Raw genomic sequence first — 16,929 nt, forward strand, 5'->3', positions numbered from 1 at the left:
TTTCAGTTTTTCTTCCCCAATTTCAATTTCAAGGTTCACTTAATTCTTTATCAACTAATTAGCGGGATGCTGGGCGGCCGGCGGCCCTCGAAGTTGTGCATATGGCCGAGGAGCGGGGAGGCACTGGAGTCGGTAATGAAGAAGGCACTGGGTGTGTGTGTGTGTGTGTGTGTGTGAGTGTTTGTGTGTGAAGCGGGGGGGGGGGGGGGGGGTAGTGTCGATTAAAGCACAGAGGGTTTATCCCTGTGCCAGCACAGTATGGGGTGATTGACTGACAGCGCTGGGAGCCAGGCCACGGTGGGGGCCGGGCCCCTGCCTGCCTAAGCCTGGTGCTTTTTATTTTTTATTTTCTGTTGAGCCGGATCCCTGCTGCCTGCTGAGTTCAAAGGTAGAAGGCAGGCTGGGCCTCTGGCTCTGTATTCCCCTGGCTGACTCGACCAGTGGAGAGGGAGAGGGGCCCGCACTGCACTGTGAGCTCAGCAGGAGCAGGGCATCCAATTTTCGGGCCTGTACCACACAGCCCCAGGGGCCAGCCCCCGGCACACTGCCATGACGGTCAGCTCCAGCACCTCATAAATTATGCAGAGGCAATAAACGCACTGAGAAAACACTCTCTCTCTATCACTCCTTCCTTCCCCCCTGCGTTAATACACAGTACACAGAGAGCCAAGCCAACAGCCAAATGTAGGCTACATAGCCTGTCAGCTGGAAACATAAACAAGGCTAATGTACGCTATTACATTACATTCTACAAACCATGCATGCTAACTGTAACTACGTGTATATATTTACTCCAGTAAGTGAATAAAGGGGTCTGTCGGCGCATCTCTCACGGCACGGTACAGAGCAACAGACTCCCACACAGAGTTAATGCAAGAGCAGACAGGATATGATGAGTTGTATTACTGTCTGAACTACTTCCATGTGTTTAAGCCTTCAGACTGTGACGAGAGTAATGTGACCCAGGACTCATTAGTCCCTGCAGTCTCTGTGCAGAGCACACCAAGCAGAGCAGACAGGCAGGCGAGGAGTTCAAATAATGGGGACATTTCTTTTTTTCCACTGTGTTGTGATCCATAAAAAACGCCTCCAGGCTTTCTGTCTTTCGTTCTTTCTCTTGTTTCTTTTCTTCCCCCCTTCCATTCCTCTGCCTGCCTGTGCAGCCAATTGCTCTGATTGCCGAGATAGAAGCAGGCTGGAATGACTTGGCCTTGCTTGTGGAGCAAATGGAACACGCTAATAGAAGTCATCGTATTACCCGATGCAAAAGTGCCATAGCTCATTACTTTAAGATAAAAGGATATCATTGTAGACGGCGAGCAGAATTGACTTTCTAGCGGCGCGACTTGATGATGATTTAATCAACTGCTCTCTTTCGCTTCTCATCTCTTCGCCTGTCGCTTCTGCAGGTGCCACTACACGAGACTCACACAGCTAGTGGGGGAAGAGAAGAGAAAAATAAATTGCTGTCATTACTTCTTTCCCCGAGAATAGAGGTATGCTAATTTCTCCGCCGTACAAAGGGAGTGGGAGAGAGGAAAAAGAGAAAACGTAATAAAATGGAAATACCTTTATAATGAGCAAAGTAAGAAAGCCTGAGATCAAGACTGACAGGCAAGGGCAGGCAATTTGTACGTCCTTTAAGCACAAGACGCCACGCTCCCTCACACTCACTGCACTACACAGGGAAAAGCAACCCAAAATAATAACACTAAAAAGATAAAAACATCTGTGACATAGGGAGCCGTCAGTCACTGATTAGTGATCATGGTGCGTTAATATGCAGTTATGCAGTGTGACTCGGAGAGAGGAGCACCATCATTGGCAATTCTACTGTGTTCTTTTCCATATACTGAGTCCCATGTTGAAATACAGAGGCACAGTAGAGAGCTGGATAGTATCACTGTGAGCCACAGATTATGACACATCTCAACTACAGTACTGTTATGGTTGCACATTTGAAAGTTGGATGATTACAGACATGACAGGTAGGCATTTTATTTCATTATTATATTACATTATTCTATACTGAAAAACATATAAACGCAACGGTGTAAAGTCTTGGTCCCATGTTTCATTAGCTGAAATAAAAGATCCCAGAAATGTACCATACGCACAAAAAGCTTATTTCTCTCAAATGTCATGCACAAATTTGTTTACATCCCTGTTAGTGAGCATTTCTCCTTTGCCAAGGTAATCCATCCACCTGACAGACGTGGCTTATCAAGAAGCTGATTAAACAGCACCTTTTGCTGGGGACAATAAAAGGCCAAGCTAAAATGTGCAGTTTTGTCACACAACACAATGCCACAGATGTTTTGAGGGAATGTGCAATTGGCATGCTGACTGCAGGAATGTCCACCAGCGCTGTTGCCAGAGAACTGAATGTTCATTTCTTTAATATAAGCGGCCTCCAACATCATGTATGGAATTTGACATTTCCTTATATGAACTGTAACTCAGTAAAAACATTGAAATTGTTGCATGTTGTGTTTCTATTTTTGTTCAGTGTACATTATAATTATTTGAAAGGGTTTTAAATGATGATTGCTCATGAAAAGGAGTAGGTATAGTATACTAGCAAAAGCAGTGAAATCTAGTGCAATATAAAAACAGTACTGTAAATAGGAGAAATAACAGAAACTATTTCAGAAGGAAAACAAAAAAAACTAGGGCATGAATATGGAAAAAAAAAACAGGAGGGCAGCAGCCCTAGAAAGCAATACTCTAGCCAGGCCCAGTGGTATTCACACAGCCCTAGCATTATACTGTATAACCCAGTCCCCAGACCTCAGTGTATAGGTTAAGTAACAGAGGATTGTCAAACATTACCCTCAGCGCTAAGAGCTGTTGATGTTGCCCTGTATCCGGTGAACCTCTGATTACCCCGACTGCCCCTCCATGACCCCTTCTCCCACCACCTCCACCCCTCCATTTGGCTGAGTGCACTTACACATTCCCTACAATGTGTCCAAGCATCAAGGCTGTTGTTTATATCGGACTCAGAGTAGGAGAAAATTATTCTGTGTCCGTAAGCCTCTGTAGACTCCAGCTGAGAGTAATATCAGCCCAATAGACATAGGAGACAGAGAACAGACAGGGAACATGAGGAGAGATGTCCTGAATTGTCAATGATTCAGCTAGCTCTGCTCTGCTCTCCTCTCATAAGCAACAGCAGTGTCTGTCTGTGTCTGGCTCTGCCAAACTCCCCAACAGAAACAACTATTGTCATAAGGAGTCTTGCCCACCACATCAAACAGAGATGTGTGAGAGAGATGCACGCCATGGTGTGTACTGTATCTACTGAGATACAAAACGTTTAGGCATAGAATCTGAAATCATGGAATCTGTGGTTCCAAATGCACTGTTTATCAAATGCAGACAGATGCTACGTCAATCAAATAAATATCATTCCTCAACAACCATTCAGAGAGGCATGCTGAAGGGGGTTTATTCTAATTTCACATCTCTAACATCAGCACTAGCCTCTGATCTAATATTCTATCAAATGTCAACTTCTTCAACATGGATGGGCATTGTGCCATGCCATCCCTAGTCTGGTATTAGCCCGAGGTGCCGCTGGTCACTGTCCATGACCCTAGAATTTATGACAGTACCGTTGATATCTGCTTCATTTAAAGGGCCAGTGGAGCTGAGGACTGGGGATGGTTATCGTCCTGGGCCACATTTCCTGCAGAATCACTGAAGGGGTTAAAGCTGAGGGACTTCCTGGTTGAATAAAGGATAAATAGAAAGGCCTGTCTGTCTGCCTGCCCACCTGGAAGCTAGTGGGACAGCAGCATGAAGGATGGCAGGCGGACAGCACAGTACATCACTGGGGTCATGCTCCCTGCCATCAAGGACCTCTATATCAGGCGGTGTTTAAAGAAGGTCCGGAAAATCACCCAAGCCATAGACGGTTTTCTCTGCTGCCGCACGGCAAGAGGTGCCGGTGCATCAGGTCTGACACCAACAGGCTCTTGAATTTTTTCTTTCCCCAAGCAATACGACTGATATATAGCTATCAAAATAGCTACACGGACCGAGTTTACCTTGTATCTTATTGACCTTTTATTTCAGGATTTTGTCTCTATGCACAGTCACAGGGCACAACATACTCACACACACTGTCACTCCAACACACACACAAACACTCACTCCATCATTTGCTCACTCACATAATATGCACATACATTTATACTGACTCTACATACACGTACACCCACTCACATACAAGCTGCTGATACTCTGTTTATCTTCTATCCTGTTGCCTAGTCACCTTACATATCTACCTCCATCACTCCAGTATCCCTGCAAAAAAATATGGTATTGGAACTGACTTTTTATGTATTTCCTGTATACAGTATGCTTACTTACTTACTTTGTGTATTTCATGTTTCTTATTTCTCGTTAGTTTTTTTCTAGTATTATATTGTTAATGATTATTGCATTGTTTGGTTTTGAGTTTGCAAGAAAGGCATTTCACTGTACTTGTGCATGTGACATTAAAACTTGAAACGTGAAAAGCCATTGCCAGAGTCATCTCAGACGGTGCCACTTTGATGTGCCGCTGTCAAGGGCTCCTCTTCCTTTTTGGTCCCTCCCAGAGTAAAGCTGCGCGTCCTGATGGTTTTCTGATGCAAACAGTCGCATGGCAAAATGGTTTTTTCCCCTCCCGCTGCCTGTTCTTCCATCTGCTGCTGGGGCCCGGACGCCGCCGACCGCCTGCCTGTCACAGTGTGCATGGAAATTAGCTAGGGAGGAGGCGCTCGCTTGTGCTAATTACATTTTAATCATTGGAAATGTGTTGGCAAATCAAGGCTTGATTGCCATCTTCGAGCCCCGCGCTCCTCCCTGCAGAGCAGAGCGGAAGGGAAGCCTGCCTGCCATGGAGGCGTCTGAGTCCGGGCCTGCGCCTCCCCGCTCCTCCCTCCCCTTAACTCCCTGCCTCCCTCCCTCCTCATGCCTCCCTCCCACAATATGGCGGTGTGCCGGGCCTACCACTGGGCTGGGCACTGGCGTGTTATTCACAGGGAATAGAGGTGATGGTGGTGAAGATGGCAGGGATCCGTGCCATGCTCATTCTCACATCCCCATGCCCACGCAGGGCACAGTCTGCCAGCCTGCCAGTCTGTCCCTGTCCAAGTACCACCACTGTGAGCTGAGGAACAGAAAATGGCAAATCCACCCTGGTAGTAGGGGGAGACTGATGAGCTCAGGGTTTACAACACATGGATCACAGTCAGGACTGAGGACTGGAGCAGACTGGGCCAACAGGACAGACTTACAAATTAGTTTCTATCAAAATAAAATTGAGAGAGTGGATTGCCAATTCAAATGTCTAACTATTATGATAATACCTTCACTTCCGACAGAGAGAAAGAGAGAGGAAATAAGGGAGAGAAAGGAAGGAAGAGAAAGAGAGTTTTTCTCATTGTCGACAACAGGACACTGGGCCATCCGTCTTGGAGATAGGAAGCAGATATACTGTCCAGTCAGACAGGCCTCTCCAGACAGACACACCAAAGGCCTGTGCAAATCAAATCAAACATCCACTTCCTCCAGGTACCCTGGCCATTAGGCTACCATAGTTCTCAATGACAAAGCCCAACTGTAACTTTAGCTTCTAACTCAGAGGAATATTGGGTGTGAACTGAACGGCACAATATACCGGTAAACATTATTTATGCTAATAACTCTTAATCTAAATCAGGCTAATTTGTTTCACATACTTACATTAACAGCTAAATGATACCAACTGCACTAGCGAATCACGCTAAAGGGATCAAGGTGGAATGCATTTAAAATAAACCCAGACCTCAGGTAATTTTATCTCCATGTTCCTAATCCAGAAAAAACATTGAATAACCTTGCATTTCCCCGACAATATATTCTTAAAATGACAGTTTTACAAAAACACTGGGTTCCCAAATGGAAGGAAATTCAACATGACATGTCTGACTAGGGTGGGTCATTAAAATAAAGCCAAGGTCTGTAACTATGGCATCTAACAGCTAATTTCCCCAGCATCTGCTTGATGTCTAGCTGTCATATAAAGTATGGAGAAAAAATGACAACCACCCCTACTAGCTGGAGTGCTTCAGACAGTCTGTGACATAAGGCTAACGTCTCCTCCAATGGCCAAGTGTGTCCCTCCCGTCAGAGGGAGAGAACGGAGAGGGAGGAGCTGTCTGCTGTCTGGCCCAATATAACCAGGCCTGATCCACTCGCCAGATCGCCTGCCCGCCCGCCCGCCCGCCCGCCCGTCCACCCCTATCCAATTGCAGCAGGCCAACATCTGAAAGCAATTTTCTTTCAAATGTACAACTTTATCCAGACAACATTCATTTTGACCGCGAACTGAACACATTGGAATAGAGGAGGGATGGAGAGAGGGTGAAAAAAAAATCACCCTCTATAAAATAATAAGAGCTTTATAGTCTATGACCTCTGGTTTCAATACCCGAGAGTGCAATATTAGGCGCATTCCTTTAAAGTTGTTTTCCTCTGGAATCTGCCCAGGCTTATTGAAAGAGCATTCGAGAGAGAGAGAACTTTCTTGGATGAGGTTATTTTTTATTATTATGTCTATATTGGTTAATCTCTTATGGTTTACATTAGAACAACACCAATAATGGCAAATTAGAGAGCGGGATCTGTGTGTGTGTAAAGGGATTCCATTTGGAGGTGTTAGCTCAGAAGTGTAAAAGATGAATGCTTGAAAGGCCAGGCACCTCTTTGCAAAGGGGAATCATACACACACACACACCATACACAGACATATTTCGCCTGGGGTAAAAAGATGGGCTGCGGGGGTAGAGAAGGTGTAGACGTGTGTCTGTGGGTGCACGTGTGTGTGTTGGTATCTGCGTGCATGTCGGGAGGAGGTGGTGTCATTCTTTAAAATAACTTGTCAGTTAAGCTGCTCTCCTCAGCAGATGTGCCGACAGAGCCCTGAAGTGGTGCTTGGCACAGACAGATGGTGCCGCAGGGCACAGCACTCAGCTGATCTACAGGGGTGGGCCCCGCCTGCCAGCCCCCGCCCGCCCACCCTACCAGGGACTGGGAGGGGGAGGAGGGGAGGTGGAGGGCACTCCGCTTCTCTATCAGCAGGCAACAAATCCATCTGTTACACACAAACTCCAAGTTCAACATCTCCGAGTGAAGAGGCATCTCAACATGGTTCTCTCAGTCACGGTGTGGGGCAGGGTGGTGTGGTGAGGTGTGAAGAGGCATCTCAACATGGTTCTCTCAGTCACGGTGTGGGGAAGGGTGGTGCGGTGAGGTGTGTAGGGGGTGCCTCAAGGTGGGAAGCATTTACTGAAGGTTAAAGGATTTAAATAGAAACACACACACACAGACACACACTCAGACACACACGCACAAACACACACACATGCACAAACACACACGCACACACACAGCATCACACCTGCACCCCGTTTTCCTGTCTTGTCCAACGTAACCTAGTTGGGGAGTTGGGGCGCCAAGCAGATGCTGGCTTAATCAAAGCCGAATGGAAGGATTTTGAGACAATTACATACATCAAAATGTATTGTTTGCGCCATTTTAGCACATCCCCTGAGACAGGTCCACTTGGTGTAAATTTTAATTAGTGCACACATGGCATACATTAATTAGCATTGATGTCAGTTGGCATCTTTACTGCAGCAATCTATTCTAACACACAGACAGAGGTCACATGCATACTGTGATTATGTCAATATCAGCCTCATTTGCTGCATGTGTTCAGGTTCATGTATAAAGACTTCAACTCATAATAGAATGCATCTGACTAAATCTGACTAGAAGGATATGCTAATTAAAAAAGGTATAGTTAAAAAAAATATATGTACAATTCAGTTAATCGGAAGTCTTTGGTTTGAAGTCATTGGCAAATTATATTTTATCCTGTTACTGCACGCAAACCCTACCTCTTAAAGATAGCAGCTGGTATTATTACTGAACCTGTGGCTCACATTTTCAACTTGAGTCTCTTGACCAATTCCATACCCAGCATTTGGAAATCAGCTTATGTCCTCCCACTACTGAAGGGTGGAGTCCCTCAGATGCTAATAACTATCGTCCTATCTCTAAACTCCCTGTCCTGGCCAAAGTCTATGAATCCATAGTGAACTCACAGTTAAAACACTTCTTAATTGAAAAGAACATACTGAGCAGGGTTCAGTCTGGCTTTAGATCGGGAGCACAGCACCACAACTGCAGCTATGGCCGTGGCAAACAACATCATTAATGCACTTGATAAAAAGCAACATTGTTCTGCTCTGTTTGTAGATTCATCAAAGGCCTTTGATTCCGTTGACCATGAATTGTTGCTAGCTAGACTCTAACATTGGTCTCAGTGAAGGGGCAAGAAATTGGTTAAGGAACTATTTTTCTGACAGAACAATGTGCATATACTGACAATCACATGTCTAGCTTCTTGAGATTAATAGAGGTGTGCCCCAGGGTTCCATTTAAGCTCCTGTGTTGTTCTCATAATAAATTATAATTTGGGAAATGGGATGCAACCAGCAAGTTTACATCTATATGCAGATGATACAGTCATATACTCATGTGCTCCTTCTCTGGTTCAGGCTGTTGAAGAGCTCCAGACTGTTTTCAGTCACTGCAGGCCTCCCTTTATGGCCTCAAACTGGTCTTGAATGTACAAAAAACTAAACTAAAGACCTTCACCAGAGCTAGAACTCTGCCAGAGAAGTTTAGCATGGTCACATCTGGTGGCTTATCCATTAAAAAGGTGTCATCCTACAAATACATAGGTATTTGGTTGGATGACAAATTGTCCTTTAAAGTTAATGTGGATAATCTTGTGACAAAGCTTAAATTGATATTGGGTTTTCATTTTCGTAATGAAGCTTCAATCCCACTTATGGCTAGAAAGAATATTGTTCAGGACACTTTTCTCTCTGTAATTGATTATGGTGACTTGTTGTATATGCATGCAGCCTCCTCAGTCTTACAGAGACTGGATTCTGTTTATCATGCATCCTTGCACTTTAATATAAATGCCAAGTCACTCACCCACCATTGCACCTTGTACCAAATGGTAGGTTGGACCATTTTATATTTATATGCGCAGAAAGCTACATTTGTATGTGTTCATCTACAAAGCCCTTTTGGGTAAACTCCCTCTTTACCTCTGTAGTCTGGTCTCCTTCACCACCAGCAGTTACCATACCCGGTCTGCTAGGTGGTTGCTACTTTAAGTCCCCAGGACATTTATAGTATTAGGCAAGACTGCCTTCTCTTCTTGTGCACCAGAGGCATGGAATAATCCACGGAATGAATTTAACATTTTGATGGGAGACTTTTTGATGTAAATGCTTTTTTTTATGCTGGATCGTGTTGTTGTATTGTATTGTTGTATGTTTTAATTCTGTAATGTATTGATTGTTGCTGCCTTCTTGGCCAGGTCTCCCTTGAAAAAGAGACTCTTGGTCTCAATGGGCTTTTCCTGGTTAAATAAAGGTTAAATATGTATTTTTATTTTGAAATGAAACATAAAATGCTGTGAAAAGCGGTTGCTAAATGTAACAGTCGTGTTACATTTAGCTCTAATTCGCCAAAATAACTGTTGCTAAAAACTCTGGTAGTAAATTGGTGCAGTTTGGAGTTGAGAAATAAATGTAGGTGGAATACAAAGCTGTGATCCTCCGTTTTTAACAGAGGCCATTAAAACAGCTTTAAAATGTTTGTTTTTTCTAATACTGCATTAAGAAATGTTGTGCAATGACTGGGCATGCATTCTAGCCCTGTTGCACTTGCAATTTGAAAGCATCTCAAGTATTTTTTCTTGCATAGAATGCGACAAGGTGATCAATTGAAAAGGTAAACTATTCTACTATGGGGTTGTCTGACTTTGCTGTTGGTTACTCGTGTTGTTGGCTGAGGAAAGGTAAATGTGGACAACCATTTTTAATTAGATATTTAATTGTTGTAGGCAAAATTCACATTTTAACCCTGTGCGTACTTCCTATTCTGCCCCCACCTCCCCCCTCACAGAGCTGAGGGTGGGATTAGGTGCTCTGTCTGGCAGGCCTCTAATCACTTAGCTCCTCACACCTGACGGCACACTATTAACTTTCACCGTCACTCGTTACCCTGTGGGTCGTTGCCCATCACATCAAGTTTTTATTAGGGAATTTTCCTCGTCATTAGCCAAGGCCTGGAATACGAACCAATAATATTCATACCGCCAGCTTAAAATGACGTCTGTGGATTTCCATCATCATTGCAGCCGCAGAGCCTCTATCCCATGCAGCTGACACAGATAACAATCAGCAGTCCATAGTGTGTGTGTGTGTGTGTATATTCTCCAGGTATCATTACGGGCTCCATAAAGATCCTCTATATGCCTGGTTCTATTAAAGAACAGGAAGAACGGAAGAGGAGGCTCAGAAGATGAGCGGAGCACCAGCCAGCTGACACCAGTCTGAGAGGCTCTCCTGTTCTGCCAACAATCTGCCTCCACTCCGATCCATAAAGAGGAGAGGAAGAGCGCTAGCTAGCTGTCAATGCTAACAGCCCCACAGACAGTCCCTGCCAAGTACACAGCTGAGACACACAATAGGCTAGCACAACTCCCTCACTGCAATTCACATTAGAACAAATACAGCTGCTGCTTTTTTCACGGGGAAATTGCTTGTAGCAAAGCTCCTTTGGGGAGGTTGGAAGTTTTTTTCTTAATAACTGTGATATTGGAATATTTGAAGGAATCGCAGCACAGATGGGGCGACGTGCATGCAGAGACTCTCCCTCCTATATTACACATTTGTCCTAAATGTACTCTGTATTAATCTTCTATAGCCTACAGCATATACATTATTTTTCAACCACAAATTCAGCATTGCTTAAACCATTATATCACATCTCTAATATCAAATCTTTTGCACTCTATTATGATGACATGATGGTGCTACAATCCTCAGCAACACTACAAGCCAAGTGACAGGGTGCTCCCTCTTTGTAGCCTTATCCAAGATGGCTGCTCTTCTGCACATGCTCAGACATGCTCAGAGGAGCCTAATCTAACATCCACTGTCAGAGGATTGTATAAGCCACAGCTCTGACCAATAAGAATGTGCGCTCAACCTCCATGCGGTGCGATGCAACCACGCAGGATAAGGCAGCTCAGAGCAGCAGCGGCACTAGGCGCTAGACTAGTACAGGCCTCTCAATCTGATTCCAGCTCATCTCTTACCCACACAGCAGCCCAGTTGCCTGGGTGGCTCGCTGGTTCCATGCAGGGGGAGGCTTTCCTATCCCATGGGCGGAACTGCAGCAGCAATTAGCAGACAGCTCCCTGACAGGCCAAGATAAACTTCAGTGAGTAGCACCGAGGGGAAACAGAGCAGCCTTCATCCTACTGTGTGGGATGACTTGAAACACGCCATTTAGAACATTAATATGAAAGAGTAAGTTAGGAAACATTGTGCGAGGAAAAAAATATCCCTCAAGTAAATAAATGATGCCATATTAATCATACTCCTATTATTTATACCATTCCCCACAGTAAGGTGCAGTAGAGTACAGATGTGTAGTATTAACTGTAGTACTTTGGTAGCATATATTTTATTGGTTGGTGGAGGAGTCTGTGTCTGGAGGACATACTGTAACACACCCAAGCAGATGCAGCCATGTAAATGTGCCTTTACAACAATAAGACTACCAATGGCAAAACACACTGATTTGTTACTTTTATATTGTGATTAGGTAGCTGTCACGCTGCACATCAGAGTAGCCTTATTATGTAGGACGTAGTCAAATAAAAGCCACAGTCGAGTTACTCTGCCAAGATTGTGTCTACACCACATACAAACAAGCAAAGATGAATAAACATTAGTTGTTGTCAAGCTGCCGCCAGCGCGCTAGACTTTGAGCCGGCAGGCTTGTAAAAGATCCACTTTGTACAAAATAAAAATATTTAATATAAAAGAATGATGCAAGGCGAAATTATATTAAAAGGAACTCGTCCTTACTGTTAAAACAAATTACTTGCAGCGTGCTAAATTACATTTGCTCTTCCATTAGAGAGATCAAACGCACCCAACGCCAGCTCTCCTTCCTTTGCTAATGATCCCCTGCCTTCACCTCCTCCTCATAAACACTCTGTCTGTTTGTTTTGTACATGTATACGTTCCTCCGTCTCCCCGACCATCTCACCCTCCTCTCTCTCTCCCGGTGCCCATGGTGGTGGCGTGCTGGGTGAATTACCGGGCTCTAACGTAATCCTGGGGAACTGGGGACAGCGTGCGCTCATGAAAAACGTGGTCAATTAAAGTGGGATGAGCCCAGTGGGATCGTCCCTGGCGAAGGGAGGGATGGAGGGGGGTGGCATAGTGCTGGTCAGGATGAGTGACACCGCCCTCTGGATTGGATTAATTAGCATGCTAAGTGGAGGAGCATGGGAGCAGGCGGGTGGAGGGCAGCGGTCCGCGTCCCAACCATCTGACATCCCAACTCCCATATAAACAGACCCATTATGGACCAGCAGCCATGCCGGCGTCTCAGTCCATCAAACACCTCTACCTCTCCCTGGACACACGTGTGGAGGGTTAAGGGGAGAGGAGTCTGTTTGCTTGACAGTGCAATTCAAAAAGATGAGAGAGCGTGCTACCTTTTATTAGGTAACCGGAAAACAGCTAAGATAAATACAATACCATCGTCCTTGTGAAAAAAGGCAGAGGATCAAAGAAATACAAGTAAACCAAGAAGAGGAAAAATAGTAGGGGTAGCCCTAATGTAATTTCCATGTTGGGCTGACAGAAAGACATTTCCATGTTGGGCTGACAGAAAGACATTTCCATGTTGGGCTGAGACAGAAAGACATTTCCATGTTGGGCTGACAGAAAGACATTTCCATGTTGGGCTGACAGAAAGACATTTCCATGTTGGGCTGACAGAAAGACATTTCCATTTTGGGCTGAGAGAAACACATTTTCATGTTGGGCTGACAGAAAGACATTTCCATGTTGGGCTGACAGAAAGGGCTGGCTTGGGCCGATGGCAGTGAATGGCGTGCTAAGAGGCTGGAGCCCTACCATGCTATTCCAAATCCATGTCAACAAGCCGCTGTTGGACAACAGCTTGAAACTTTGGTAAATTAGACTTCAACTGGAGGAGAACCCCTGAAGGGAACACATAGAGCTGGACCTAGATAAACCAGGCTGCTAAAAAGGGTCAGGATTTTAATACGCTTAACTTTTCTGTTTATTTCCTCAACTTCCAAACACCATTAACAGTACAGTTCCACTTGATAAGGATTGGGGCATCTTGGGGTTGTGAAACATTCTATTATTACATTCTATTTTCATTCAAATTCATTTTGAGCCCCCAAATATGTTTTCCAGTAGTCCTTCCTTTCTGAACTCAGATGGTTTCCAGTGTTTGTGCTGTGGTGGGTCCATCTCTTTTTAACTGGTGTTGGGCCTACAGTGGGGAAACGCAGAGTGCAGTCCCCTAGGCTCTAGTTGTCATAGTGATTGTCACAGATCGGGAGTCGACTTCAGTTCTTTGAAAGACAGAGCTACCCACGACCACACATGACGCTGGGCTTGCCTAGCGAACTGGGGCAAACCCATTTTACTGAACAACACACTAGCCGCTATGGAAATCCAAGTGTTCATACATCTGTAGTAAACAAACGCCAATCCTTTGACCTATTTTCCGTTAACCAACTTAGTCTCAATGTACTTTATCTGAAATGTCTTGTTGGCATAATGTTTTAATGTAAGGTTAAAGTCGACATGTATGGTTATACCTACTGTATATCAACTGTGCCAAAACTATGCCTTTATCTGGCCACCACATGTTCCTTTCCCCGTCAAGTTGTTAGATATGGTTGACTGCTTAGTTCTGTTTGTCCAACGTCTCTCAGCGGCTTTACTGATTTACTAGTCCAGCTCCCCTTAAAGCTGTTTCAGGTCACAGAGGAATAGGAACTCTACTAAACTCCATCCTTTTACCGTGTGTTGTCAGAAACAACAGAGAGTGGGGTAAATCTGTCAGAGCACAGTGTCTGGGGGGCAGAAGTGGTCTTTGGGGATCCAGTAGTCCTGTCAGTTGGAGAGGATCAGTCAGCACAGCAGATCATATTCCTCCCTCATGTGGCTTTGTGGTGTTATTCTAGGCCACTGGCTACCACTGTCCAATGTGTGTTTGTTAGTCTGTGTGTGACAGTGCATGCTCCAATAAAAACTAGCTTCGTTGTGTGGGCTTTCTAGCCGACTCAGCACACATATATTCTGCTGCATACTACTATGACAACCTAACCTAGCTTAGTCTGGCCTCTCTCAGAGAAGCGGGGGGAGAGAGAGAGGGAGAGAGAGGGAAGAGAGAGAGGAATGATGAGAGAGAGGAGTGAGAGAGAAAGAAGGAGAGGCTGATGGCTGGGAGGGAGTGTTTGGAGTGTTTTGTCAGCCATAATTACCCTCCAATTATATGGTCAAAACATGGCATTTAGAAACACTTTGTTGTCTGGACAGCCCAGCTTTGATCAGGTTGTGGTGAAATGTGTTTCGCATTAGGGGCCCCGGTGTGATGCATGTTTCCTGTCAGGGCAAGGATAACAGTGGGGGACAGTGGAGCAAGGCCCCCCTACTGGGAGAAATGGTGGGCCTCCATCCCTCTGGCACACAGATACATGCAAATGCACACGCACTCGCATGCGCACACACACACGCGCACACACACACACACACACACACACACACACACACACACACACACACACACACACACACACACACACACACACACACACACACACACACACACTCTTAAATACACTCCCTGGCCAGATCCCACACAGAGAGAGACTGAGTGTGTATGAGAGAGAGAGCGAGAGAGAGAGAGTGTGACTGACCCAAAATTAAGGAAAGCTTTGACTATGTACAGACTCAGTGAGCATAGCCTTGCTATTGAGAAAGGCCGCCGTAGGCAGACATGGCTCTCAAGAGAAGACAGGCTATGTGCACACTGCCCACAAAATGAGGTGGAAACTGAGCTGCACTTCCTAACCTCCTGCCCAATGTATGACCATATTAGAGACACATATTTCCCTCAGATTACACAGATCCACAAAGAATTTGAAAACAAATTCAATTTTGATAAACTCCCATATCTACTGGGTGAAATTCCACAGTGTGCCATCACAGCAGCAAGATTTGTGACCTGTTGCCACGAGAAAAGGGCAACCAGTGAAGAACACACACCATTGTAAATACAACCCATATTTATGCTTATTTATTTTATCTTGTGTCCTTTACCATTTGTACATTGTTAAAACACTGTATATATAATATGACATTTGTAATGTCTTTATTGTTCTGAAACTTCTGTATGTGTAATGTTTACTGTTAATTTGTATTGTTTATTTCACTTTATATATTATCTACCTCACTTGCTTTGGCAATGTTAACACATGTTTCCCATGCCAATAAAGCCCTTGAATTGAATTGAGAGAGAGAGAGAGAGAGAGAGAGAGAGAGAGAGAGAGAGAGAGAGGAAGACAAAGAAGTACAGGGTATGGTATGATGAGCTGAGGGGAAATTGGACATCCTGTATAGGCCATCATAAAGATCTAACATCAACTAAACACAAAGTTAACTGCATTATTCTACTGACTATAACAACACATCCTGTATCTCGTCAGCTGATACCTAAAATGAGAAACATCTCCATGTTTGCTGTAGAAGGTTCTGTAGGTTAACATTATATCATTCTGTTCTCAAACCAAAACGTCACCAATGTGGGTCATAACTTTCCACAAATGTTTGATCTAATCCCACCACTTCTTAATGTCAAATATGTATTATTTAAACAACTGTGTGTATATGTAGAAGTATGTGAGTGTGTTCGTGTATATGATTTGTCTGTATATGTAGACGTATGTGAGAGTTTATGTACAGTGCCTTGCGAAAGTATTCGGCCCCCTTGAACTTTGCAACCTTTTGCCACATTTCAGGCTTCAAACATAAATATATAAAACTGTATTTTTTGTGAAGAATCAACAACAAGTGGTGCACAATCATGAAGTGGAACGACATTTATTGGATATTTCAAACTTTTTTAACAAATCAAAAACTGAAAAATTGGGCGTGCAAAATTATTCAGCCCCTTTACTTTCAGTGCAGCAAACTCTCTCCAGAAGTTCAGTGAGGATCTCTGAATGATCCAATGTTGACCTAAATGACTAATGATGATAAATACAATCCACCTGTGTGTAATCAAGTCTCCGTATAAATGCACCTGCACTGTGATAGTCTCAGAGGTCCGTTAAAAGCGCAGAGAGCATCATGAAGAACAAGGAACACACCAGGCAGGTCCGAGATACTGTTGTGAAGAAGTTTAAAGCCGGATTTGGATACAAAAAGATTTCCCAAGCTTTAAACATCCCAAGGAGCACTGTGCAAGCGATAATATTGAAATGGAAGGAGTATCAGACCACTGCAAATCTACCAAGACCTGGCCGTCCCTCTAAACTTTCAGCTCATACAAGGGGAAGACTGATCAGAGATGCAGCAAAGAGGCCCATGATCACTCTGGATGAACTGCAGAGATCTACAGCTGAGGTGGGAGGACAACAATCAGGACAACAATCAGTTGTATATTGCACAAATCTGGCCTTTATGGAAGAGTGGCAAGAAGAAAGCCATTTCTTAAAGATATCCATAAAAAGTGTCGTTTAAAGTTTGCCACAAGCCACCTGGGAGACACACCAAACATGTGGAAGAAGGTGCTCTGGTCAGATGAAACCAAAATTGAACTTTTTGGCAACAATGCAAAACGTTATGGCGTAAAAGCAACACAGCTCATCACCTTGAACACACCATCCCCACTGTCAAACATGGTGGTGGCAGCATCATGGTTTGGGCCTGCTTTTCTTCAGCAGGGACAGGGAAGATG

At 44.4% G+C, this 16,929-nt stretch overlaps 1 protein-coding gene across 11 annotated transcripts in view; it reads right to left on the reverse strand.

Annotated features, from left to right (window-relative positions):
* Window positions 1-16,929, reverse strand: part of LOC110537471 (autism susceptibility gene 2 protein) — a 488,828-nt gene that overhangs the window by 154,571 nt on the left and 317,328 nt on the right. The window lies entirely within an intron of this gene.

Source organism: Oncorhynchus mykiss, chromosome 12 (genome assembly GCF_057628025.1).
Source record: "Oncorhynchus mykiss isolate SJ-2025 chromosome 12, ASM5762802v1, whole genome shotgun sequence".
NCBI classification, from domain to species: Eukaryota; Metazoa; Chordata; class Actinopteri; order Salmoniformes; family Salmonidae; genus Oncorhynchus; species Oncorhynchus mykiss.